Source organism: Scyliorhinus torazame, chromosome 17, assembly GCF_047496885.1.
Source record: "Scyliorhinus torazame isolate Kashiwa2021f chromosome 17, sScyTor2.1, whole genome shotgun sequence".
Taxonomy (NCBI): Eukaryota; Metazoa; Chordata; class Chondrichthyes; order Carcharhiniformes; family Scyliorhinidae; genus Scyliorhinus; species Scyliorhinus torazame.
The window spans coordinates 142,959,504-142,987,341 of NC_092723.1; the positions used below are offsets into that span (position 1 = coordinate 142,959,504).

Consider the following 27,838-nt stretch of genomic DNA (forward strand, 5'->3'; position numbering starts at 1 on the left):
TATGCAAGATGGATTCCAGGATTGCAGATCTATGCAACGTGGATTCCGGGATTACAGATCTATGCAACGTTGATGCTGGGATTGCAGACCTCTGCAAGGTGGATGCCAGAATTGCAGACCTATGCAAGGTGGATGTTGGGATTACAGACCTATGCAAGGTGGATTCCAGGATTACAGACCTAGACAAGGTGGATGCTGGGATTACAGACCTATGCAAGGTGGATGCAGGATTACAGATCTATATAAGGTAGATGCCAGGATTGCAGACCTAAACAAAGTGCATGCCGGAATTATAGATCTATGCAAGGTGGATTCTGGGATTGCAGACCTATGCAAGGTGGATTCCGGGATTACAGACCTGTGCAACGTGGATTCCGGGATTACAGACCTGTGCAACGTGGATGCCTGGATTACAGACCAATGCAAGGTGAATAGCTGGATTACAGACCTATGCAAGGTGGATTCCGGGATTGCAGACCTATGTAAGGTGGATTCCGGGATTACAGACCTATGCAAGGTGGATTCCGGGATTACAGACCTGTGCAAGGTGGATTCCGGGATTACAGACCTGTGCAAGGTGGATTCCGGGATTACAGACCTATGCAAGGTGGATTCCGGGATTACAGACCTGTGCAAGGTGGATTCCGGGATTACAGACCTGTGCAACGTGGATTCCGGGATTGCAGACCTATGCAAGGTGGATGCCTGGATGACAGACCTATGCAAGGTGGATTCTGGGACTACAGACCTGTGCAAGGTGGATTCCGGGATTGCAGACCTATGCAAGGTGGATTCCAGGATTACAGACCTATGCAAGGTGGATTCTGGGATTACAGACCTATGCAAGGTGGATTCCGGGATTACAGACCTATGCAAGGTGGATTCCGGGATTACAGACCTTTGCAAGGTGGATTCCGGGATTGCAAACCTGTGCAAGGTGGATGCCTGGATGACAGACCTATGCAAGGTGGATTCTGGGTTTACAGACCTGTGCAAGGTGGATTCTGGGATTACAGACCTATGCAAGGTGGATTCCGGGATTACAGACCTATGCAAGGTGGATTCCGGGATTACAGACCTTTGCAAGGTGGATTCCGGGATTGCAGACCTATGCAAGGTGGATGCCTGGATGACAGACCTGTGCAAGGTGGATTCTGGGTTTACAGACCTATGCAAGGTGGATTCCGGGATTGCAGACCTATGCAAGGTGGATGCCTGGATGACAGACCTGTGCAAGGTGGATTCTGGGATTACAGACCTTTGCAAGGTGGATTCCGGGATTGCAGACCTGTGCAAGGCGGATGCCTGGATGACAGACCAGTGCAAGGTGGATTCCGGGATTACAGACCTATGCAAGGTGGATTCTGGGATTACAGACCTATGCAAGGTGGATGCCTGGATGACAGACCTGTGCAAGGTGGATTCTGGTATTACAGACATATGCAAGGCGGATGCCTGTATGACAGACCTGTGCAAGGTGGATTCCGGGATTACAGACCTATGCAACGTGGATTCTGGGATTACAGACCTATGCAAGGTGGATGCCTGAATGACAGGCCTGTGCAAGGTGGATTCTGGGATTACAGACCTATGCAAGGTGGATGCCTGGATGACAGACCTGTGCAAGGTGGATTCCGGGATTACAGACCTATGCAAGATGGATTCCGGGATTGCAGACCTATGCAACGTGGATTCCGGGATTACAGACCTATGCAACGTTGATGCTGGGATTGCAGACCTCTGCAAGGTGGATGCCAGAATTGCAAACCTATGCAAGGTTGATGTTGGGATTACAGACCTATGCAATGTGGATTCCGGGATTACAGACCTAGACAAGGTGGATGCTGGGATTACAGACCTATGCAAGGTGGATGCAGGATTACAGACCTATGCAAGGTGGATGCAGGGATTACAGACCTGTGCAAGGTGGATTCCGGGATTACAGACCTGTGCAACGTGGATGCCTGGATTACAGACCTATGCAAGGTGAATAGCTGGATTACAGACCTATGCAAGGTGAATAGCTGGATTACAGACCTATGCAAGGTGGATTCCGGGATTGCAGACCTATGCAAGGTGGATTCCGGGATTACAGACCTGTGAAATGTGGATGGCTGGATTACAGACCTATGAAAAGTGGATTCCAGGATTATAGATCGATGCAAGGTTGTTGAGAGGGGTATGATGGGAGGGTGGGGGGGTGTTGAAGGAGGAGGGGGTGAAGGGAGGGTTGACGGTCGCCTGGGGGATGCTCCCTTGGGGAAGGGGGGGGGGAAATTGGTGTTTACTCACTCGTGTTACCCGGTGTAGGTCACTGACCTTCTTCCTGCACTGGAGGCCAGTGCTCCGGGGCACACTGCCCGAGCAGACTGCTGCCGCCACCTCGTCCCAGGCAGCACTGGCTGCCTTGTGGCACAACCTCCAGGACCCTCGGGGGAACAGGACATCCCTCCTGGCCTTCACTGCATCCAGGAGCCTCCCCAGGTCAGCGTCCCCGAATCTTGGGGCCGGTCTCCTCGGCGCCATTGTTGCGAGCTGGCTGGGGTTGGCTGAGCAAGTGCAGTTTAAATGCTGCTCGACCTTGATAGCGGGGGGCTAGTGAGTACGGTCTCGGCGAATCAGCTGGCGAGCCGGCATTGGGGACATTGAATAACGTTGGTGGCCTCCCTGGGCCGGGCGCTGGGAAACTCGCGACGTTTCCCGCTCGCTAGAACACTCGGAGGTTTTTCCAGAGAATCACGCCCGAAGTGTTGACGGTGGAGCAGGATTCATGGACTTTCACGACAGCAAACCTGGTGCCACCCCTGGATCGATTCCGCTACTGTTAAGCGGCGAGCACAAGCGCCACGTGGAACATGGATTCTAATGAGAAACGGTGCCGGATTCGTCGGATTCGCGATTGACACTCAGGAGGCTGACAAGTTGCAGCCGCACATACACACTTCACTCCCCACACACACCATCCCAGACAACATGATGGCAGTGAGGAGAGCAGCTCCCGATTTCCCCGACGGTGAGCTCGAGACCCTCCTGGACGCCGTGGAGGAGAGGAGGGTGACCCTGTGTCCCTGCCCGGGAAGGAGGCTGCCAGCCGCAGACATTCGCCGTGCCTGGGGGCAGGTGGCAGAGGCCGTCAGCGCCGTGGGCAAAGTAGTCCGGACTGGCCAGCAGTGCCAGAAAAAACTGCACAACCTCCTCAGAGCGGCCAGGGTGAATAGGCAGGACTGTGCCCTGGCACTAACCCCCATCCCACTCCGCCATAACCCAACTCCCACACACACGGAGGGCGGCCGAACCCCCACCCTGCCCCACAGGCCGGTACCCATACCGACCGGCATGGCCGGGTGCCCTGGCCACTGAGGCCACGGGTTGCCCACCCCCTGGGTTGCATGCGTCGGACTGTCCAATATCATCAATTTCTGTTTTTCCGCACCCCTCCCAGGAGAAGCCCGCTGGGAGAGGGAGAAAACAGGAGGGGGACCACGAGACCTGCGGCCCCCTCACCATAGCCCATCACAGGACCCTGGATGTGGTCAGCGGCCTGGAGAAAAGGAGTACCCCAAGGTGGAGCTCGGCCGCGGGCGAGAAAGTGGGACTTAGTTGCGGTTTCCCATGAACCTCACCCCATCACCACCCTCACCCCATATCACCCTCACTCCATCACCACCCTCACCCCACATCACCCTCACTCCATCACCACCCTCACCCCACATCACCCTCACTCCATCACCACCCTCACCCCACATCACCCTCACTCCATCACCACCCTCACCCCACATCACCCTCACTCCATCACCACCCTCACCCCACATCACCCTCACTCCATCACCACCCTCACCCCACATCACCCTCACTCTACACCACCCCCTCACCCTACACCATGCCCATACCACCACCTCGCACCCATACGCCCACCCCAACCCCCCAGGCCCGTATCATACAGGACCTGCTGGAGAAGAGGGGGGTCCATCTGGCGTCCCCCGCCCCAGCCAGTGCCACAGCCAGAGCTCCCCACGTGAGCCCAGCACCAACGCAGAAAGCAGCTTGGGCACCAGCCCTCCGCCAGAGACTCAGGAGAATCCGGAGCTCGAGCCGGAAGATGATTTTCCATCACAGCTGTCTCCTACACCCTCCACCATCCCGGAGACACTAACCTCGGTTGGGCACTTTAGTCAAGAGGCTCCTGGGACACTAGCTGGTGCTCACCACACAGTTGTCCCGGTACAGCAGGTTTTGGTAGGAACACCGAGGTGGTGGACGGTTGGATGCAGGCCGACCCCAGAGACTAGCTCCGTCCAGACGGGTCTCGAGCTTCTGAAACAGACAGTACCTTCTATAGCGGAGATGCAGTCACAAAGTCAAGGACTACATCAGGGGTTGGCGGTGAGCATTCAGTACCTGCATGTGCAGTTGGAGGAGTCCAGCCGTGTGCAGCAGCAGGAGGTGGTGCCGACCATGCTTGCCATCCAGACCAACACTGCACGGGTGACGTCCACGGCAGAGGCATTGGGGGCGATGGTTTCAGCTATGGATCAGCTATGTCCAAGGCCTGGGGCATTCTGTGCAGGTGCTGGACGAGGCCCAGGACGGAGTTGCCACCTCACAGGCAACCATGTCCCAGAGCCACCTGGACATCGCAGCGGCACTCCTGTGCGTGGCCCAGTCACAGCAGGCCATGGCTGGGAACGTCGGCGGAATTGGCCAGGCACAGAGGGAGATGGCGCAGTCACTGGCTGATGTGACTCAAACCCAGAAGGCGGTGGCACAGTCAATGGGTGATGTGACGCAGTCCCAGACAGGGATGGTCCACTCCCTGTGTTCCGTGGCCGCGAGCATGCAGACCCTGGTCGAGACCAGAGCGGCCCCACCCCCCCCACCCACCAACCCCCACAGCCGGCGGGGCCAGTGTCCGGCTCGGCAGCCCACAGTCGCTCCTCTCTGTGACCTACCTCCTGTCTCTCTCTCCTTCATCAGCCACGATGCCAATTTCACGATTTTTGAAAGCATAAGTGAACCGCGCTGTTGGTAACTCGGCCATCAGAAGATGAGAATCGCGGAGGCTCTGGAGAATACCAGGTCGGGCCCACTAATAATATGCAAATGATGTTTACTGTACGTGCGTTTCCAGTACACATTGCTGAAGAGGTGACGTAGAATCGCGATTTGTCGTCAAATCAGTGCCCGCGGCGCCGGAACCTATTCTCCACCCAATTTCGGGGTCGGCAAATGGGGAATCCCACCCATCCACGGGCAATGTCACCACCCGCCCACCCCCACATCGACACTACCCCACACCCCCCAAGTGAGGAAACACCGCTCAGGCGTCCCCGCGGGTCCGCCCTCTTCAGGCCCCTCCAAACCCCTTTACGAAACCCCCCCCCCAACTTTACGGACGCCCCTACTTGGCTGCCTTGCACTCCCCGACCCTTCAAAACCCGCTCCACCCTTATTTGATGGGAATGGCCCCCCTTGCCCTCGACCCTTGGCAAAGCCACCCTGACATTTGGACATCCTTGCACTGCCATCCTGGCACCCAAGCAGTGCTCCTACTGGCTTGGCAGTGCCATCTGGGCACCTTGGCAGTGTCATGATGGGCAGTTCAAGATGCTATCTCGGCAGCGCCAAGGTGCCCGCAATCCAGGGGGAGGGCCAGATGGCCACCCTGCACTTACCCTTAACACCCAGTGGTCTCCGATGGTCTGAGGGGAACCCCCCGGGTGCCGTTCCTCCTGCTCCACGTTTGTGTGGACCAGCACTGCTCGGCGCCCGGTTGCAGCCTCCCTGGTGAGGCCGAAGAATCGAGGGAAGCCGGTGGATCCCACGAAGGTAGGTCCGAAGTAGGTTTACGACCTACTTCTGCGAGTGTCATTTAGTCCCACCCATCTGGGGCGGGCTTCCAACTACAACTCGCAGGACTCCGCAGAATCTCGCGGGGAGCGGAGATGTCAGGAGGCTCGCCGGGAGCCTCTCCCGGCATTCCCCGGCCGAGTTGTGCTCTCGCTTGAGCGCACCGCGGCCGGAGAATCGCACCGAAAGCCAAGGTCGGACAATTGCATTCTTTCTGAAGAAGAATCATATTGAACAAAACGCTAACTCTGTTTGCCTCTCCACTGAAGCTGCCAGACCTGCTGAGTTTATCTCGCATTATCTGTTTTTATTCCAGATTTCCAGCATTCATAGTATCGTGCTTTTATTTGTATCATCTGACGATTCACCTGAGGTTAAAGATAAATAACCCTGAGATACAATCAAGAAATGGAGCGGACTTCTTTTATATGCATTTCCAAACCGTATTTGGTCAGTTCCCAAATAAGAAACTTGCAGCAAAGGAAATAGTGCATGGCCTTAAGGGAATAGTCGGGCTGGATTCTCTGGCTCCCTCGCCGCGTGTTTCTCAACAACAGGCCATTCCCTGGTGGCGGGATCCTATACTCACGCCGTTTGTCAGTGGGATTTCCCATTGAAGCCGCCCCACACCAGCTGGAAACCCGCGGACGGGGGCGCTCTGCTGGCGTAAAGTGAATCGCAACAGTTGGAGCATTCCGGCCACGATATATGGATGGAAAAATGGTTGGGGAAAGGTGAAAGGAAGTTCCTCAGATAAGAAAGATGTGGTAAGGAATGCTGCATCGGGGTCTGGTTTTGGGGGCTGCCGATTTCAGTGTCATGCGAGAGTGCCTTTAAGAAATGGATGTGTAAGCAATGTACCTTTAAGAAAACAGTGATGTCAGAGAGTGGGTGGAGCTCAGCTCAGTTCAGCCATTTTGCAGGTTTTTAGTTTCAGTTTAAAAAGCAGTGGGGTGTGTCTGTGTGTTTCCAGAGGGCTGCAGGTTTGGAGGACAAGAGCTTGTGAGTGTCTGTGTTTTGCAGTGAGCTGGATTTGCTGTGAGATCTCTGCCATTCTACAGAAAAAATATATATCCTTTAACCTGATGTGACACTGTTTAAAGGTGCTAAGTCTCTTGGAAGTTTGAAGGAACATTTTAAGGAGTTATTTACTGTTGCAATATTTTCTAAGTTAAATTTGAAGGAAAGGGTGTTAAGAGATCCAATGTTTATTTAAGATGTTAAGTTGAGTTCATGGAATAAACAGTGTTTTGTGTTTAAAAACTCACATGTCCATAATTGAAATACCATACCTAGGGAACAAGCCGCGTGCTGGGAAAAGCAACAAATTCATTAAAAGGAGAGGTTGGTTGAACTCCATGATACATTTTGGGGTTCTGAAAACACCTCGCCCATAACAATTAGGGGCTCGAGGGGGATAAAAGTCTATCTATTGGATTGGCTTTTGTGAACTTAAAGACAGTGAAGGATTGTTGCTTTTCCGGTGTGGTATTTTAGTTTAAGTGGGGAGAGTGTTGTGAACAATGGCTCTTTCAGAGGCTCAGAAGTTTTTGGGGGTGGAGAACGTCACACGCAGTACTTTACAGACAGAAACGAAAAGCAGACTGTTAGATTTGGCAAGAACATTGCAGTTAACATTACCTGACAAAATGCAAAAAGGTGACGTAATTATGGCGGTGGTTAAGCATTTAAAGTTGCTTGAGATAGAGTTTTGCTCATTGGAAATGGCAAAAATTCAGTTGCAAATTAAACAAATGGAACATGAGAAAGAATTAAAGTGGTTGGAATACGAGAGTGAGAGAGAGGAAAAAGAAAGAGAAAGAGAGAGAGAGGAAAAAGAAAAGGAGAGAGAAGAAAGGAGAAAAGAAAGAATAGTCCTAGCAGAACAAAAAGAAAAAGAAAGGGAGATACAGATCAGGGAAAAAGATAAAGAGAGGGAGTTTGAACTTCAGAAAATGGCCATGAAACATGACAATCAGTTAAAATTGGCAGAAGTAAAGGGAAACGTACAGTTGGATGATCGTGATGAGGATAGTGAGAAAGAGCGTCATAGTCGAAGGCTTGGTGGGAGTCTATTTAAATATGTCCAAGCATTGCCAAGGTTTGATGAGAAGGAAGTGGAAGCCTTTTTCATTTCATTTGAGAGGGTCGCTAAACAAATGAAATGGCCACATGACATGTGGGTATTACTGATTTAAACAAAGCTTGTAGGTAGAGCTAGTGAAGTGTTTGCATCATTACCGGTGGAGGTATCTGGAACGTATGAGGAGGTGAAGAAATCCATCTTCAGTGCATATGAGCTGGTGCCTGAAGCTTACAGACAAAGGTTTAGAAATTTAAGGAAAGAATTTGGTCAGACATACATGGAGTCTGAAAGGATCAAACAGAGTAATTTTGATAGGTGGATAAGGGCTTTGAAAATAGACCAAACGTATGAAGCTCTCAGAGAAATTATACTTTCGGAGGAGTTTTAAAATTCAATTCCTGAAGTAGTGAGAACTCATAGCCACCAGAAGCCACGGAGGAGGCTAAACTGAAGATGAGTGTGCAGGCCCCGGCGAGGGGGAACTCATATGGAAGAACAGAGGGTTAAAACTGCGAGATTAGCAATGCAAATGGCAGATGATTATGAATTAGTTCAGAAATCATAGCTTGGTTTCCGACATCAGAGGGATAGAAACTGGGGACATGAGAAATACTCAAGTGGTAAAGGTAAAGGTGATCTGATGGGAGACAATAAAGAGAGTGTATCTCAGATTTTAAAAATCCAGGAGGGTGGAAAAGAAATGAAAAGTTTCAGATGTTTTCACTGTAATAAACTAGGCCATGTAAAGTCACAGTGTTGGTGGTTGAAGAAAAACACTGGGAAGGCTGATGTGACAAAACAGGATGAGACAGTGGGGTTTGTTAGAGTGGTAAAGGAAAGCCCAAGGGAAGCGAAGGAGGTCCAAACGATCGTACAGCCTATTCAAGAAGTAATTGTTAAGAAGGTGCCAGATGTAGTTTGGGAAGAATGTTGCCAGAAACGGTGGTTATATGTGGAATTCAGGGTGAGAGGAGTAGCGTTCCATTATATAAGGTATTGTTGGAAAGTCCAGTGAAGAGTGGTGAAGTGGTAGTAGGAGTAATAGATAAACTATCTTGTCCAGGAATACAGTTTATCTTGGGTAATGATATAGCTGGATCACAGGTGGGAGTGATGCCTACTGTGGTTGATAAGCCAGTGGAATATCAGTCAACTGAAGTGTTGCAGGACGAATATCCTGGGATTTTTCTGGATTGTGTAGTAACAAGGTCGCAAAGTCATAGGTTAAGACAAGAGGAGAAATCAAAGAGTGAAGATGAAGTTGAAGTGCAATTATCAGAACCGATTTTTGATCAGATGGTTGAAAAAGAACAAGAACAGGTGGAGGATGAGGCGGATATTTTTAGTTCAGGAAAATTGGCGAAGTTACAACAGAAAGATGTAGAAATAAAACGGAATTATCAGAAAGCCTATATGGAAGAGGAACCTGAGAGTATACGAGAGTGTTATTACCGTAAAAATGATGTCTTGATGAGAAATGGAGACCTGTACATATGCAGGCGGATGAAAAGTGGGCAGAAGTTCATCAAGTAGTATTGCCGGTAGGCTATAGAAAGGTGATGTTGCGAGTTGCACATGAGGTACCAGTGGGAGGTCATTTGGGAATAAGGAAAACTCAAGCTAATCGAGAAACATTTTTATTGGCCTGGACTACGTAAAGATGTAGTTAAATTTTGTCAATCATGTCACACATATCAAGTGATAGGTAAACCTCAAGCAGTGATAAAGCCAGCACCCTTAATACCCATTCCAGCATTTGAGGAACCTTTTACAAGGGTCCTAATTGATTGTGAAGGACCGCTTCCTAAAACAAAAAGTGGGAATCAATATCTTTTGACTATAATGGATGTGGTCTACTAGGTTTCCAGAGGCCATTCCAGTACGTAATATTACAGCTAAAAGGATTGTGGAGGAGTTACTTCAATTCTTTACTCGATATGAACTACCCACGGAAATTCAATCGGATCAAGGAACGAATTTTACTTCAAAGTTATTCAAAGACGTTATGGATAGCTTAGGAATAAAGCAATTTAAATCAACTGCGTACCACCCAGAATCGCAGGGAGCGTTAGAAAGGTGGCATCAGACATTAAAGACAATGTTGAGGGCGTATTGTCAAGAGTATCCAGAGGATTGGGATAAAGGAATCCCATTCGTATTGTTTGCAATTTGGGATGCACCTAATGGGTCTGCCAAATTCAGTCCTTTTGAACTAATTTTTGGTCATGAGGTAAAAGGACCACTTAAATTGATTAAGAAAAAATTGGTGGGTGAGAAATCCGAAATTACACTATTGGATTACCTGTCAAATTTTAGGGAACGATTAAACAGAGCAGGTGAATTGGCTAGACAACATTTGAAAGTTGCACAGAATGTGATGAAACGGGTAGCAGATAAGAAATCCAAAATCCAGTGGCGGAGGTGCGAGAGCAAGGGGAGGCGCTGAAGGAAGTGGAGGAGACGATATTGCAGCACGGTGATCACCTTGCCTCGATGGAGAAGGAGATGCGGAAGGTGCTGGACATTAACAAGGATCTGCGAGGATTAATGGAAGACCTGGAAAACAGATCCAGGCGGCAGAATTTGATGGGGCTGCCCGAAGGAGTTGAAGGACCGAGGCCAACTGAATATTTTGCCGCGATGCTGGCGAAACTATTGGGGGAGGGGGAGGATCCCTCCCGATATGAACTGGATCGGGCTCATCGGTCGTGGAGGCCTGTGCCAAAGGCGAGTGAGCCGCCAAGGGTAGTGGCTCTGTGCTTCCCTAGGTACAGTGTGAAGGAGAAGGTCCTGAGCTGGGCCAAGCAGAAGCGGGTGGTGCAGTGTGCTGGAGCTGATATACGTTCAGGACTTTACGGTGGAGCTGGCGAGGAGGCGGGATGCCTTCAACCGGGGAAGAGGGCACTGTACATTAGCAAGGTGCAGTGCGGCATTGTATATCCAGCGAAGCTGAGGGTGACTTACAAGTTCAAGGACTTTTATTTTGGAACGGCGGAAGCAGCGGAGGAGTTTGCGAAGGCAGAAGGACTGTGGCAGAACTGAGAAATTGAGAAATGTCCATGTGCCGATGTAACCTCATGACTGTATTTTCTTCTTTGTTGTTTCACTGCGTGCGGGTGTATGGGCTGAATGAGCCAATGTTGTATATATTTGGACAAGGGAAGTGATGGGATTTTCACTCGAAATGAGGGCTCTTTGGGGTGTAAGTGGATATGCGGGGTTTATGTGCTAAAAGGGGATTTCTGGGCTTTCCTAGGGCCAGGCAAGGGGGAAAGGGACCCGGGCAGGGGCCTCCACGCTGGCCGGTTTAAGCCGGCCAGTGAACAGGAGTGAGGTGGGGGGAGGGGCTGCGGCCATCGGAGCCTGGCAGAACAGGGTCCGAGTGGTCTAGCCGGGGTGGAAAGTTGGGGGGAAGGAACCGAGGTTGGGGGGAGGAGTTTTACAAGAGGCAGTGGGCGGGAGGAGTTGGAGACTGAGGGGGGGGAGGGGGGGTGGCGGGGGGTGGGTGGGGGGGGGGTACAACTCTTGGCTATCATGTACGGTACTCTTTCAGTGGTTGGAGGGCGTTGAGTGTGGGGGGGGGGGGGGGAGTGGACTCTATAGGTCAATGGTGACCATGGGTGGTCCTGAACTCCTTTTTCTTTTTCTCCTTTTTTTTTTGTTGCCACCGTGGGAGGGTTTGGTTTATTGGATGCATATATTGACAGGTGGGCCGTTGTTTGGGGTGTTGGGAGGATGGGATCGTTGGTATTGTGAAGGGGATTGATTTTGTATTTGTTACCGTTTGCTGTTTGTGGGTGGGGTGTAAATTTTGTAGGAAAATGTGAAAATGGAGAATAAAAACATTTTTTGAAAAAAACCTAGGTTTTGTGGACCGCATCAGATTGAAAGGAAATCAAGTGGGGTGAATTATGTGGTAAAAACACCAGCTAGAAGAAAGACTCACCGAGTGTGTCATGTGACTATGCTTAAAAGGTACTTTGAAAGGGAAGGAGAGGAAAAGGAGGTTTTAATGATTCTCACTCAAAGTGACGAACCAAATCCAGATGACTGTGAATTTGACATACCTCAAATTAAATTGGAAAATGAGGATGTTCTTAAAAATTGGGATGAATTGTTAAGTTACCTTCCAGAGGAAAAACAAACTGACCTGAAAGAGTTATTATATCACATGGGCAAGTTTGTAGAGATAAATTAGGAAGTACTAAAATGGCTATACATGATGTAGATGTGGGAAATGCTGTTCCTATCAAACAACATCCATATAGACTTAATCCTTTAAAATTGGCACAGGTTAACAGAGAGATTCAGAGTATGCTGAAGAATGGCATAATTGAAGTGGGTTGCAGCCAATGGAGCTCACCCATAGTGATGGTACCTAAACCAGATGGTACCCAACGGTTGTGTGTGGACTATAGAAAGGTGAATGCTGTTACAAGAATGGACTCTTATCCTGTCCCACCATTGAAGGATTGCATGGAGAAAGTGGGACAATCTGCTTTTATTTCCAAATTCATGACATGGAAAGAACATTTAAAACATTGTATGAAGTTCTTCGGTCGACTTCAGGTGGCGGGTTTGGTGATGAACCTAGCCGATGTTGCATATATTTGGACAAGGGAAGTGATGGGACTTTCACTCGAAATGAGGGCTCTTTGGGGTGTAGGTGGATTTGCGGGGTTTGTGTGCTAAAAGGGGATTTCTGGGCTGTCCTCGGGCCGGGCAAGGGGGAAAGGGACCCAGGCGGGGGCCTCCACGCTGGCCGGTTTATGCATCCACTAAAATGAATTTGGAGAAGCCCGAATCACTTTCCTAGCTGAGTTTCCGTTATCCTCAAGAGAAAGGGAAATAATGCAATTTCTTAGCATGAGTGGATTTGATCGAACATTTGTGCAAAAGTTTTGTGACGTGATTACTCCACTGATGGAATTGCTGAAGAACCGTTAAAAAATTCAATGGACAGCGGACTTTCAAATGGCATTTGACTGCCTGAAAGCTGTGATCACCAATGTTCCTGTATTGGATCATTGCAAGGGTCTCTGTGGTCAGATTGAACTAGAGTATCTGATTCGAAAGAGAATTGCCAAGGAGTAGAGGAATGGATGGATCGTGCAGAGACTTTGTTCAAAGAGACTGTCAATCGAGAAGGATTTCAGTTGGAGGAAGAAGAACAAAGAAAAGTGGACTATATTATTATACCTGTTTGCATTTGTTGTTTTTTTTTTAAAACGCAAAGGTATATTTACTGTGTACATTTCTTAGTGGATGGTGCAAAAGTGAAAAATGATACCATCTTGAAGTTGATGGTTTGTTTGTTTTTCTTGGGGGGAGGTGTCATGCAAGAGTGCCTTGAAGAAATGGATGTGTAAGCAATGTACCTTTAAGAAAACAGTGATGTCAGAGAGTGGGGGGAGCTCAGCTCAGTTCAGCTGTTTTGCAGGTTTTTAGTTTCAGTTTAAAAAGCAGTGGTGTGTGTCTGTGTGTTTCCAGAGGGCTGCAGGTTTGGAGGAAAAGAGCTTGTGAGTGTCTGTGTTTTGCAGTGAACTGGATATTCTGGGAGATCTCAGCCATTCTACAGAAAATATATATATTTCCTTTAACGTGATGTGATACTGTATAAAGGTGTCAAGTGGGCAGCACGGTAGCATTGTGGATAGCACAATTGCTTCACAGCTCCAGGGTCCCAGGTTCGATTCCAGCTTGGGTCACTGTCTGTGCGGAGTCTGCACATCCTCCCCGTGTGTGCATGGGTTTCCTCCGGGTGCTCCGGTTTCCTCCCACAGTCCAAAGATGTGCAGGTTAGGTGGATTGGCCATGATAAATTGCCCTTAGTGTCCAAAATTGCCCTTAGTGTTGGGTGGGGTTACTGGGTGATGGGGATAGGGTGGAGGTGTTGACCTTGGGTAGGGTGCTCTTTCCAAGAGCCAGTGCAGACTCGATGGGCCGAACGGCCTCCTTCTGCACTGTAAATTCTATGATAATCTGTGATGAATTCTATGATAATCTATGATAGTCTCTTGGAAGTTTGAAGGAACATTTTAAGTAGTTATTTGCTGTTGCAATATTTTCTGAGCTACCTTTGAAGTAAGGGGTGTTAAGAGATCCAATGTTTATTTGAGATGTTAAGTTGAGTTCATGGAATAAACAGTGTTTTGTGTTTAAAAACCCACGTGTCCATAATTGTAATCCCACACCTTGGTAAAAAGCAACTAGGAAAAGCAACAAATCCATTAAAGGGGGAGGTTGGTTGAACTCCATGATACATTTTGGAGTTCTGAAAACGCCCCGCCCATAACATCAGCAATAATTTGGAATTGGAATCAATTTCCAAGTTGGCTGATGGCACTTGATACATTGGCGGGGATTATCTGCACCCCCCCCTCCCCACCGTGGCGGGTTTTCTGGCGGCGGAGGATGTTTGCCACCGGCTGCTGTTGAGATCCTGAGGTCCCACTCAAGTCAATGGCCATTTGAGTTGCTTGCTGGCCGTGCCACCGGGAACCACTGCGGGGTTCAGCTTGGGGCCTTCAGCGGGGCCTTCAGCAGGACCAAAAGATCCCACAGGCAGGAAGGACTGGAAAATCCCAGCCATTATGGTAAAGACAGTGAAAGATTCAGTAGGACCTTTCTGAATAGAATTCCTCTCTAATGCTTTCATCCTTTGCCACACATTGGGAAAGATGTGAAGGCATGAGAGAGTGCAGAAGAGGCTCGATAAAATATCTCCAGGAATGAAGATCTTCGTGACACGGAGAGATTGAAGTTGAGACTGATTTCATTGGAAGAAAGAAGGTTGAGAGGAGATAGGATAGAGGTACGCAAAGTCCTGAGAGGTCTGGATAGAGTAAATAGGAAAAAATGTTCTCATTGGTGGAAGAATCGAGAACAGGAGGGGAGAGATTTAACTTAAGGGGCAAAAGAAGAAATGGAGATATGAAGAAAAAGATATTCATGCGGCCAGTTGATGGGATCTGGAATTCTCTGCTTAAGAGTATAGTGGAGGCAGGTTCAATCAAGGCATTCAGAGGGAATTGAATTATTATCTGAAAAGAAAGAATGTGCAGGGTTGCAGGGAATGGCAGGACGTAAATAATAATAATAATAATCAGCGCTTATTGTCACAAGTAGGCTTCAATGGAGTTACTGTGAGAAGCCCCTAATCGCCACATTCCGGCACCTGTTCGAGGAGACCGGTACGTGAATTGAACCCGTGCTGCTGGCCTTGTTCTGCATTACAAGCCAGCTGTGTAGCCCGCTGTGCTAAACCAGGCCCTAATAATAAATTGCTTCTTCGGCTAGCCAGCGTAGACATGGTACATTGACTGACTTCCTTCTGTGATGTGAGCATTCTGTGGCACAAATAGGCAAGTGGAATAGGAAAGCAGAAAGCAGTTGTAGATCACATCAATATGTAATTAAATATTTTGTAAATGCGAATATTGAAAGAAAATATGCAGGGGGGGGGGTTATAAGATCAAGTGGGGTGTCAGTCGCCTACTTGTCTCCAGTGGTATTTTACCAGTGGCAGGGTTGGTGCTGGGCTCTCCACCCATCTTTGGGCCAGTTGAGGCACTTAAGTGACCAATTAAGGGCCACTTAAGAACTCCTCCCACCACTTCTGGTATTTTACCAATGCCTATGCCATGTGGCGAGGTTGCCAGAGTATTGGCAGCCTACCTGCAGGCTCAGGGTGGTGGTGCCATCCTGTTCAACCACACTATGCCCCATGCAGTTGGAAGGGGCGCCCCGGCTGAATTCCATCTCCCCCCCCCACCCCCCCCCCCCCCCCCCCGATTCCTGACCAATCCCCCTCACCGGGGCCTGCACACTCATCTTCAGTTGAGCCTCCTCCATGGCTTCTGGTGGCGCTGCTAAGACTGGACGTTTGCCAGCGATCCGTTTGGCAGGTATCTCCTGGAGGCGGGACTTCATCCCACGTGGTGGTGGAAGCCATGACTTTGAGCAATTACAAAGAACAAAGAATAAAGTACAAAGAAAAGTACAGCACAGGAACAGGCCCTTCGACCGTCCAAGTCTGCGCCGACCATGCTGCCCGTCTAAACTAAAATCTTCTACACTTCCGGGGTCCGTATCCCTCTATTCCCATCCTATTCATGTATTTGTCAAGATGCCCCTTAAACGTCACTATCGTCCCTGTTTCCACCACCTCCTCCGGCAGCGAGTTCCAGGCACCCACTACCCTCTGTGTAAAAAACTTGCCTCGTACATGTGGTGATGTGCATCAATGTAAATACATGTAGGCTAGCTAGACACTAGATGGAACACCAGTTACATCACACACACACACTCAACCAATAGATCAGATAGATAGGATACAACCAATGGACATTCACGATACACAAGGAGGTGACACGACCACAGGGGAGGCATTACACCAACCCATATATAAAGGACACCACACACATGATCTGCCTCTTTCCAGTGGAGACAGTCAGTGAGAACAGACACAGGGTTGATTCAATATTACACCCACCACGTGGATTGCAGCAACTGGTTAGTCAGTCTGGGTAGCTATAGTAGGATTAGCAGTAGTGTCGAACCCGAACAATAGAAGTGTAAATAGTTTAATAAACGTGTTGAAGTTTTCTCCACATCTGGAGCTTCCTTTGTCAAGTGCACCACAAGGAAGCTGCTTATGTTACACCTACAACATAACAAATCAGTACATCTCCTCTAAACCTTGCCCCTTGCACCTTAAACCTATGCCTCCTAGTAATTGACCCTTCTACCCTGGGAAAATGTCTCTGACTATCCACTCTGTCTATGCCCCTCACAATTTTGTAGACCTCTATCAGGTTGCCCGTCAACCTCCTTCGTTCCAGTGAGAACAAACCAAGTTTATTCAACCGCTCCTCATAGCTAATGCCCTCCATACCATGCAACATCCTGGCAAATCTTTTCTGCACCCTCTCTAAAGCCGCCACATCCTTCTGGTAGTGTGGCGACCAGAATTGAACACTATACTCCAAGTGTGGCCTAACTAAGGTTCTATACAGCTGCAACATGACTTGCCAATTCTTATACTCAACGCCCTGGCCAATGAAGGCAAGCATGCCATATGCCTTCTGGACTACCTTCTCCACCTGTGTTGCCCCTTTCAGTGACCTGTGGACCTGTACACCAAGAGCTCTCTGACTGTCAATATTCTTGAGGGTTCTACCATTCACTGTATATTCCCTACCTGTATTAGACCTTCGAAAAAGCATTACCTCACATTTTTCCTGATTAAACGCCACCTGCCATCTCGCCGCCCAAGTCTCCAAATGATCTAAATCCTGCTGTATCCTCTGACAGTCCTCATCACTATCCGCAATTCCACTAACCTTTGTGTCGTCCGCAAACTTACTAATCAGACCAGTTACATTTTCCTCCAAATCATTTATATAGACTACAAACAGCAAAGGTCCCAGCACTGATCACTGCGGAACACCACTAGTCACAGCCCTCCAATCAGAAAAGCATCCTTCCATTGCTACTCTCTGCCTTCTATGACCGAGCCAGGGTTCAGGGAGTAAGTAGTAGAGTGAGCTTAGACAGAATGGGATACTAAAGGTTATTGGAAGTGAACAGGAGAGAGGCTCGGGGGGTTGTTAAGGTATTTGAGGAGTGTGTTGGGGGAAGTGAAATATAGAAAGAGACAAGTTTGATGAGTTGAAAGGTCTACGTTTGTGCCATGAAACGTTCCATGAAGTTTTCCTTCCCCAACACTGACAGCTCTCAGGGTCAACCAATGTTGTTTGGAAATAGAATGTAGGAGGGAGGAAAGGCTGAGGAGTCCCTAATTACTGGGTTCTGGCAACTGGAAGGTTAATAGAAACAAACCCAATTCAGGAGACAGTGAGGATTGTTAAACAATTGTTCTAGCTCTGGCACAGTGCGTTCTGTCTTGTTCTGGTGGGTTGCATCTTGCATTAGTTATTTGTTAATGACAGACAATTCCAAAGGATACCTTCTGGGCATCTTCTATCATAAGGTATCAATAACTGAAAAAAGTAAATATATACCAGCACATCATTATTAGTAGGCCTCAGGCTTTCTTTTTTTGTTACTTTGCAACAGAGATGCACCATTCTCTCTAAAAGAGATATTCTGAATGTACAGATTTTGCAGTATATTGCAGATAAATGCAAGGTGCGGGGGGGGGGGGGGGGGGGGCGGTGAAGGGAGAGGTTGAGAGAGGAATGCAGACCGTAAAAGAGTGGGAAGGGGCTGAGTTCTACTGTGGGCTTCAGAACCCTAATGGTGGGGTGAAAAGCCGGTGCCAAGCTCACACATGCCAGCAGCAGAATTGTGATTTTCCCACAGGTAAAATTGGGGTTCTGCTGTCCAATTAAGAACAGGGGTAAAGTGAGTCCTGATGAGGCTAGTTGGAGACCTCAGGATGCTTCAGAATAGAGGTGTGCACAGGCAGGTAAGTAAACATTCAAGTTCAGAGTGGGCAAGACAATGGGTCACGCTGATCACAGGACAAGTCTCTCCTGGAGACCACTGGGGCTGGAGGGGCTGACTTCCCGCAGCCCCCTCTTTGGACCATGGATCCTGCAGATTTAATGGCACCCTGATCTGTGCTAGGGAACCACCTTAAGAAGCTGGCAGTCACATCGTTGCCAAAATGGCAGCAATCTCATAAAATGGCATTTAGTTGTGCAAATATGCTGCCCACTTCTAATGTGGGCCACTGATCCGTTTCAAAGCCCTCTTCCCCCGCTGGGAGTGCCCCCAAATTGGCCTCCCGCCCCGCGGCATTCACCAGAAATACCTTGCTCTTCCCAACATAGGGTGGAGGTGCAAGCTTGTGTAGGTTGCTCTTTCCAAGGTCTGGTGCAAACTCGATGGGCAGAATGGCCTCCTGCTGCACTGTAAATTCCATACTCTCTAACAGTCTCATGATTCTGCCCGTACTCTCCAGCAGGTCCGACACAAGCAACAACAGGTCATCTGTGTTCAAAGCACCCGGTGCCCCTCTCCCCCTCACCCCCCTCACAATCCCTCGGCACTCAGAAGACCACCAAAGGTCCTTTGCCAAGGGTTCAATCGCCAATGCGAATAACAGCAGCAACAGCGGGCACCCCTGTCTCATGCCCCTATGCAATCCAAAACCCGGTGAACCCATCTCGTTCATGCGCACGCTTGCCACTGGGGACACGTACACCAGACGTACCCACAAATTTCGGTCCAAACCCAAACCTTCCCAGAACTCCAAACAAGTACCTCCACTCCACCCGATCAAAGGCGTTCTCTGCATTCATAGAAACAATAATCTCCAGCACTCACCCCTCTGATGTAGTCATAACCACATTAAACAGCCTCCAGATGTTGGTAGCGAGCTGCCTACCTTTTACAAAACCCATTTTATCCTCAGACGCCACCCTGGCACACATCACTCCATCCTCCCCGCCAACAACTTTGCCAATACTTTCATGTCCATATTCAACAACGAGATGGGCCTGAACAACCCACACTCCAGCAAATCCTTCCCTTCTTTGGGATCAGTGTAACCAACGCCTGTGTCAATGTCCTGGCAAGTCTCCCCTCTCCACTGCCTCACTAAACATCCCCAGCAAGTGAGGTGACAACTCTGTCGCAAACACCTTATAAAACTTCGCCTTGCCCGACTGCATTCCCCTGATACTGTCTGTCACGTCCCTCAGCACCAGTGGCTCCTCCAATGCCTGCCTCTTCTCTTACGCCAACTCTGGGAACTCCAAATCATCCCAAACCGTTCCATAACCCTCTACTCTCCACCCGACTTGGCCTTATACAACCGCTCATAATACCCCCTGAATACCTCGTTTATCCTCCCCAGTTCCGACACCACCTCCCTATTTTCTGCCCGCACCCTTAGAATTTCCCTAGATACCACCTGCTGCCCCAGCTGATAGGCCAAGGTGTGGCTCGCCTTCTCTCAGTGCTCACACTGCACCCCCTTCACCCTCCGCAGCTGCCCCACCACTTTGCCCGTCGTCAACCTATCAAACTGCCCCTGCAACCTCGTCCTCCCTGCCAACAACTCCTTTAGTGAGGGCGCCCAGGTATCTCCTATCCACCTCGACCATCTCAGCCGTTAATGCTCCTCCCTCCTCTTCCCACCCCTGTGATATTTGAACGAGATAATCTCCACTCGAACCGCCGCTCCCTCGAACCACCGCCTTCAATACGACTCAGAACAGAGCCACCGATCCCTCCCTGTTCTGATTGAGCTCTGCATAATCCCCAATCGCCTGCCTCACTTTTTCACAAAACCACCTTATCCACCAAGAGACCCGAATCTACGCTCCACCCCGTCTGTGTGGAGCTGGAACTTTCTCCCTTACCTCACCTCCGTTCACTAGCTTGCTAGCATGACAACACCCACCCAAAGGCCCCCCTTGCACACTCCTCCCCCCACCCGTCCCCCCTTAACCTGCACAACTGTCCCCTTACCCCCATGAATACCGACAAAACCATCAACCCCACCCAAAGGGCCCCGTCATACACACCCCTTACATGAAAAAGATAGGGGGTTAGGAGGCCCGGTCTGATGTGTTGGGTGCTCTGGATCCCACATACAGGCCACCAACACTTAAAATAGTACAACACTATTTTATTAAGTTAGAAACTGTTGAACATACTTTCACTGTGGGTTAACACGATGTTAGATTAAACTAAAGACCTATGCCTGTCCTAACCAGTCTATGCACTCAGCACATGGTGAAGAACTGTGCTGTACGCTGTAAACTCTGTCCTTCTGAGAAGCTGCATCCTGAATGAGCGGGAACTCTGGTGCCCTCTGTCTATATAGCGAGTGTGCTCTAACTGGTGATTGGCTGCGGTGTTGTGCGTGTTGATTGGTCTCGCTGTGTGTCCATCAGTGTGTGTCTGCACCATGATATACTGGTGTATTTTATGACACGGTCAAGAGGTCAAGGGTGCTTGCGCATCTTAAAAGTTTGAAAGCCGATGTAGCAATGCTGCAGGAGACTCACTTGAGGGTGAAGGACCAGGTGAGACTTAAAAAGGGCTGGGTTAGTCAGGTGTTTCACTCTGGACTTGACAGAAGGGCTCGAGGAGTAGCGGTAATGGTCAGCAAAAGAGTACGCTTCCAGATGGAGAAGGTGGTGGCAGATCAGGGGGGTAGATTTGTGATTGTGAGAGGGGCGCTGGAGGGGAGGTTAGTGGCGCTGTTAAGTGTATATGGCCCCAATTGGGACGATGTGGGATTCGCAAAGAAGGTGTTTGGGGCCATCCCGACTTGGACACACACAAACTGATAGTGAGGGGGGACTGGAACTTGGTGCAGGAGCCAAGATTGGACAGATCACGGCCGCGCTCGCTGGTCCCATCAGGGGGGGCAAAGGCATTGGCTGGGCTAATGGTGGAAATGGGAGGGGTGGACCCTTGGAGGTTTCTGCACCCGAGGGAGCGGGAGTACTCATTTTTCTCAGCGGTCCATAAGGTATAATCGTGGATCGACTTTTTTGTGGTGGGGAAGGCTTTGCTGGCTGGAGTCAAGGGGTCGGAATACTCTGCAATTGCAGTATCAGATCACGCTCCACATTGGGTGGATATGGTGCTGGAGAAGGGCGCAGAGGCTGGGGTGGAAACTGGATGTGGGACTTTTGGGGAACCAAGTGTTCTGTGAGAAAATTGAAAAGGTAATTAAGGAATATGTAGGTTTCAATTGTACGGGTGAGGTGTTGAAGGCGGTCCTCTGGGAGGCTCTAAATGTGGTGGTGAGGGGGGAGGTGATTTTGTTTAAGGCCAGGGTGGACAAAGAGGAGAAGTTGGAGCGGCAGAGGGTAATAGATGAGATGTTGGAGGTAGATTGGAGTTATGCAGAGGATGGGGACCCAGCAAAGCTGGAAAAGAGGAAGGAACTACAGGCGAGCTTCGACCGACTGTCCACCAGGAAGGCGGTGCGTCAACCGAGACGAGCAAGGGGTGCAGTTTACGAACTCAGTCAGCTCCGGAGGGAAGCAGCGGTAAGGGAAATTGTGCAGGTGAGGGATAGGGCAGGGAAGTTGCTGGTGGCTCCGAATCAGATTAACAAGGTTTCTGAGGAATTTTATGAGAGGTTGTACAGGTCAGAGCCAGCTGGGGGAGACCGTGAGACGCAGGAATTTCTAGATGGGTTGGAGTACCCGAGGTAGTATGGGTTGAAGTCAGAAATAGGAAAGGAGCAGTCACCTTGTTAGGAGTTTTCTTTCGGCCCCCCAATAGTAGCAGAGATGTGGAGGAACAGATTGGGAAACAGATTTTGGAAAGGTGCAGAAGTCATAGGGTAGTAGTCATGGGCGACTTTAACTTCCCAAATATTGAGTGGAAACTCTTTAGATCAAATAGTTTGGATGGGGTGGTGTTTGTGCAGTGTGTCCAGGAAGCTTTTCTAACACAGTATGTAGATTGTCCGACCAGAGGAGGGGCAATATTGGATTTAGTACTTGGTAATGAACCAGGGCAAGTGATAGATTTGTTAGTGGGGGAGCATTTTGGAGATAGTGACCACAATTCTGTGACTTTCACTTTATAGAACATAGAACATAGAACAATACAGCGCAGTACAGGCCCTTCGGCCCACGATGTTGCACCGAAACAAAAGCCATCCAACCTACACTATGCCATTATCATCCATATGTTTATCCAATAAACTTTTAAATGCCCTCAATGTTGGCGAGTTCACCACTGTAGCAGGTAGGGCATTCCACGGCCTCACTACTCTTTGCGTAAAGAACCTACCTCTGACCTCTGTCCTATATCTATTACCCCTCAGTTTAAAGTTATGTCCCCTCGTGCCAGCCATATCCATCCGCGGGAGAAGGCTCTCACTGTCCACCCTATCCCACCCCCTGATCATTTTGTATGCCTCTATTAAGTCTCCTCTTAACCTTCTTCTCTCCAACGAAAACAACCTCAAGTCCATCAGCCTTTCCTCATAAGAATTTCCCTCCATACCAGGCAACATCCTGGTAAATCTCCTCTGCACCCGCTCCAAAGCCTCCACGTCCTTCCTATAATGCGGTGACCAGAACTGTACGCAATACTCCAAATGCGGCCGTACCAGAGTTCTGTACAGCTGCAACATGACCTCCCGACTCCGGAACTCATTCCCTCTACCAATAAAGGCCAACACTCCATAGGCCTTCTTCACAACCCTATCAACCTGGGTGGCAACTTTCAGGGATCTATGTACATGGACACCTAGATCCCTCTGCTCATCCACACTTTCAAGAACTTTACCATTAGCCAAATATTCCGCATTCCTGTTATTCCTTCCAAAGTGAATCACCTCACACTTCTCTACATTAAACTCCATTTGCCACCTCTCGGCCCAGCTCTGCAGCTTATCTATATCCCTCTGTAATCTGCTACATCCTTCCACACTATCGACAACACCACCGACTTTAGTATCGTCTGCAAATTTACTCACCCACCCTTCTGCGCCTTCCTCTAGGTCATTGATAAAAATGATAAACAGCAACGGCCCCAGAACAGATCCTTGTGGTACTCCACTTGTGACTGTACTCCATTCTGAACATTTCCCATCAACCACCACCCTCTGTCTTCTTTCAGCTAGCCAATTTCTGATCCACATCTCTAAATCACCCTCAATCCCCAGCCTCCGTATTTTTTGCAATAGCCTACCGTGGGGAACCTTATCAAACGCTTTGCTGAAATCCATATACACCACATCAACTGCTCTACCCTCGTCTACCTGTTCAATCACCTTCTCAAAGAACTCAATAAGGTTTGTGAGGCATGACCTACCCTTCACAAAGCCATGCTGACTATCCCTGATCATATTATTCCTATCTAGATGATTATAAATCTTGTCTCTTATAATCCCCTCCAAGACTTTACCCACTACAGACGTGAGGCTCACCGGCCTATAGTTGCCGGGGTTGTCTCTGCTCCCCTTTTTGAACAAAGGGACCACATTTGCTGTCCTCCAGTCCTCTGGCACTATTCCTGTAGCCAATGATGACATAAAAATCAAAGCCAAAGGTCCAGCAATCTCTTCCCTGGCCTCCCAGAGAATCCTAGGATAAATCCCATCAGGTCCCGGGGACTTATCTATTTTCAGCCTGTCCAGATTTGCCAACACCTCTTCCCTACGTACCTCAATGCCATCTATTCTATTAGCCTGGGGCTCAGCATTCTCCTCCACAACATTATCTTTTTCCTGAGTGAATACTGACGAAAAATATTCATTTAGTATCTCGCCTATCTCTTCAGACTCCACACACAATTTCCCATCCCTGTCCTTGACTGGTCCTACTCTTTCCCTAGTCATTCGCTTATTCCTGACATACCTATAGAAAGCTTTTGGGTTTTCCTTGATCCTTCCTGCCAAATACTTCTCATGTCCCCTCCTTGCTCGTCTTAGCTCTCTCTTTAGATCCTTCCTCGCTACCTTGTAACTATCCATCGCCCCAACCGAAACTTCACACTTCATCTTCACATAGGCCTCCTTCTTCCTCTTAACAAGAGATTCCACTTCCTTGGTAAATCACGGTTCCCTCGCTCGACGCCTTCCTCCCTGTCTGACCGGTACATACTTATCAAGAACACGCAGTAGCTGATCCTTGAACAAGCCCCACTTATCCAGTGTGCCCAACACTTGCAGCCTACTTCTCCACCTTATCCCCCCCAAGTCACGTCTAATGGCATCATAATTGCCCTTCCCCCAGCTATAACTCTTGCCCTGCGGTGTATACTTATCCCTTTCCATCATTAACGTAAACGTCACCGAATTGTGGTCACTGTCCCCAAAGTGCTCTCCTACCTCCAAATCCAACACCTGGCCTGGTTCATTACCCAAAACCAAATCCAACGTGGCCTCGCCTCTTGTTGGCCTGTCAACATATTGTTTCAGGAAACCCTCCTGCACACACTGTACAAAAAACGACCCATCTATTGTACTCGAACTATATCTTTTCCAGTCAATATTTGGAAAGTTAAAATCTCCCATAATAACTACCCTGTTACTTTCGCTCATATCCAGAATCATCTTCACCATCCTTTCCTCTACATCCCTAGAACTATTAGGAGGCCTATAAAAAACTCCCAACAGGGTGACCTCTCCTTTCCTGTTTCTAACTTCAGCCCATACTACCTTGGCAGAAGAGTCCCCATCTAGCATCCTCTCCGCCACCGTAATACTGCTCTTGACTAGCAGCGCCACACCTCCCCCTCTTTTGCCTCCTTCTCTGAGCTTACTAAAACACCTAAACCCCGGAACCTGCAACATCCATTCCTGTCCCTGCTCTATCCATGTCTCCGAAATGGCCACAACATCGAAGTCCCAGGTACCAACCCACGCTGCCAGTTCCCCTACCTTGTTTCGTATACTCCTGGCATTGAAGTAGACACACTTCAAACCACCTACCTGAACACTGGCCCCCTCCTGCGATGTCAAATCTGTGCTCCTGACCTCTATACTCTCATTCTCCCTTACCCTAAAACTACAATCCAGGTTCCCATGCCCCTGCTGCATTAGTTTAAACCCCCCCAAAGAGCACTAACAAATCTCCCCCCCAGGATATTTGTGCCCCTCAGGTTCAGATGTAGACCATCCTGTCTGTAGAGGTCCCACCTTCCCCAGAAAGAGCCCCAGTTATCCAAAAATCTGAATCCCTCCCGCCTGCACCATCCCTGTAGCCAATTGTTTAAATGCTCTCTCTCCTTATTCCTCATCTCACTATCACGTGGCACGGGCAACAACCCAGAGATAACAACTCTGTTTGTTCTAGTTCTGAGCTTCCATCCTAGCTCCCTGAAAGCCTGCCTGACATCCTTGTCCCCTTTCCTACCTATGTCGTTGGTGCCAATGTGGACCACGACTTGGGGCTGCTCCCCCTCCCCCCTAAGGACCCGGAAAACACGATCCGAGACATCATGTACCCTTGCACCTGGGAGGCAACATACCAAACGTGAGTCTCTCACGCTCCCACAAAATCTCCTATCTGTGCCCCTGACTATAGAGTCCCCAATTACTAATGCTCTGCTCCTCTCCCCCCTTCCCTTCTGAGCAACAGGGACAGACTCCGTGCCAGAGGCCCGTACCCCATGGCTTACCCCTGGTAAGTCCCCCCCCCCACAAGTATCCAAAGCGGTATACTTGTTTCTCAGGGGTACGACCGCAGGGGATCCCTGCACTGACTGTTTTTTCCCAGTCCCTCTTACAGTTACCCACCTATCTCCAATCTTTGGTGTAACTAATTCCCTGAAGCTGCTATCTATGACCCCTTCTGCCTCCCGAATGATCCGAAGTTCTTCCAACTCCAGCTCCAGTTCCCTAACTCGGTCTTGGAGGAGCTGGAGATGGCAGCACTTCCTGCAGGTAAAATCAGCAGGGACACTAACTGCATCCCTCACCTCAAACATCCTGCAGGAGGAACATTGCACTCCCTTCCCTGCCATTCCTCCAACCTTCGACCAAGATCTGGCTAAAAAATAATAAGAATATAATAAAATATGGTACTTACCTCAGACCAATGGGTTTTATTATTAGGTTAGAGGAGGAGGGCGGGTGGGAGACACTACACGTGTAGTGTCTCGGGTTTCCTCTCCACCAGAATTTATTGGGGAGGGTCTTCCCAGACGTCCGCGGGTCGACTTCCTGTTCCCGCCTAAAAAACTAATTTAAAATTAAAAAAAAAAGAAAAATTCTCAGCTCCTGCTGAAATTGACTAACCAGCCAGCTGTTCTCACGCCGCCGAAATCGACTGGCCTGCCCCTGCAAAGACAAGTGCTTTTAAAGGTTGACTTACCTCCCAGCAACCTCCTTCCGCAATGCTCCCGCTGAAACTGACTCACCACTCACCAGCTGTTCTCACGCCTCCGAAATCGACTGGCCTGCCCCTGCAAAGACAAGTGCTTTTAAAGGTTGACTTACCTCCCAGCAACCTCCTTCCGCAATGCTCCCGCTGAAACTGACTCACCACTCACCAGCTGTTCTCACGCCGCCGAAATCGACTGGCCTGCCCCTGCAAAGACAAGTGCTTTTAAAGGTTGACTTACCTCCCAGCAACCTCCTTCCGCAATGCTCCCGCTGAAACTGACTCACCACTCACCAGCTGTTCTCACGCCGCCGAAATCGACTGGCCTGCCCCTGCAAAGACAAGTGCTTTTAAAGGTTGACTTACCTCCCAGCAACCTCCTTCCGCAATGCTCCCGCTGAAACTGACTCACCACTCACCAGCTGTTCTCACGCCGCCGAAATCGACTGGCCTGCCCCTGCAAAGACAAGTGCTTTTAAAGGTTGACTTACCTCCCAGCAACCTCCTTCCGCAATGCTCTGCTGAAACTGACTCACCACTCACCAGCTGTTCTCACGCCGCCGAAATCGACTGGCCTGCCCCTGCAAAGACAAGTGCTTTTAAAGGTTGACTTACCTCCCAGCAACCTCCTTCCGCAATGCTCCCGCTGAAACTGACTCACCACTCACCAGCTGTTCTCACGCCGCCGAAATCGACTTTAGTAATGGAGAGGGATAGGTACGTGCAACAGGGCAAGGTTTACAATTGGGGGAAGGGTAAATACGATGTTGTCAGACAAGAATTGAAGTGCATAAGTTGGGAACATAGGCTGGCAGGGAAGGACACAAGTGAAATGTGGAACTTGTTCAAGGAACAGGTGCTACGTGTCCTTGATATGTATGTCCCTGTCAGGCAGGGAAGAGATGGTCGAGCGAGGGAACCATGGTTGACAAGAGAGGTTGAATGCCTTGTTAAGAGGAAAAAGGAGACTTATGTAAGGCTGAGGAAACAAGGTTCAGACAGGGCATTGGAGGGATACAAGATAGCCAGGAGGGAACTGAAGAAAGGGATTAGGAGAGCTAAGAGAGGGCATGAACAATCTTTGGCGGGTAGGATCAAGGAAAACCCAAGGCCTTTTACATATATG

General features: G+C 49.3%; 1 long non-coding RNA gene across 1 annotated transcript in view; it reads left to right on the forward strand.

Moving 5' to 3' along the window:
* LOC140393584 (uncharacterized) overlaps positions 1 to 27,838 on the forward strand; it is a 46,012-nt gene that overhangs the window by 1,024 nt on the left and 17,150 nt on the right. The gene's annotated exons all lie outside the window — the stretch shown is intronic.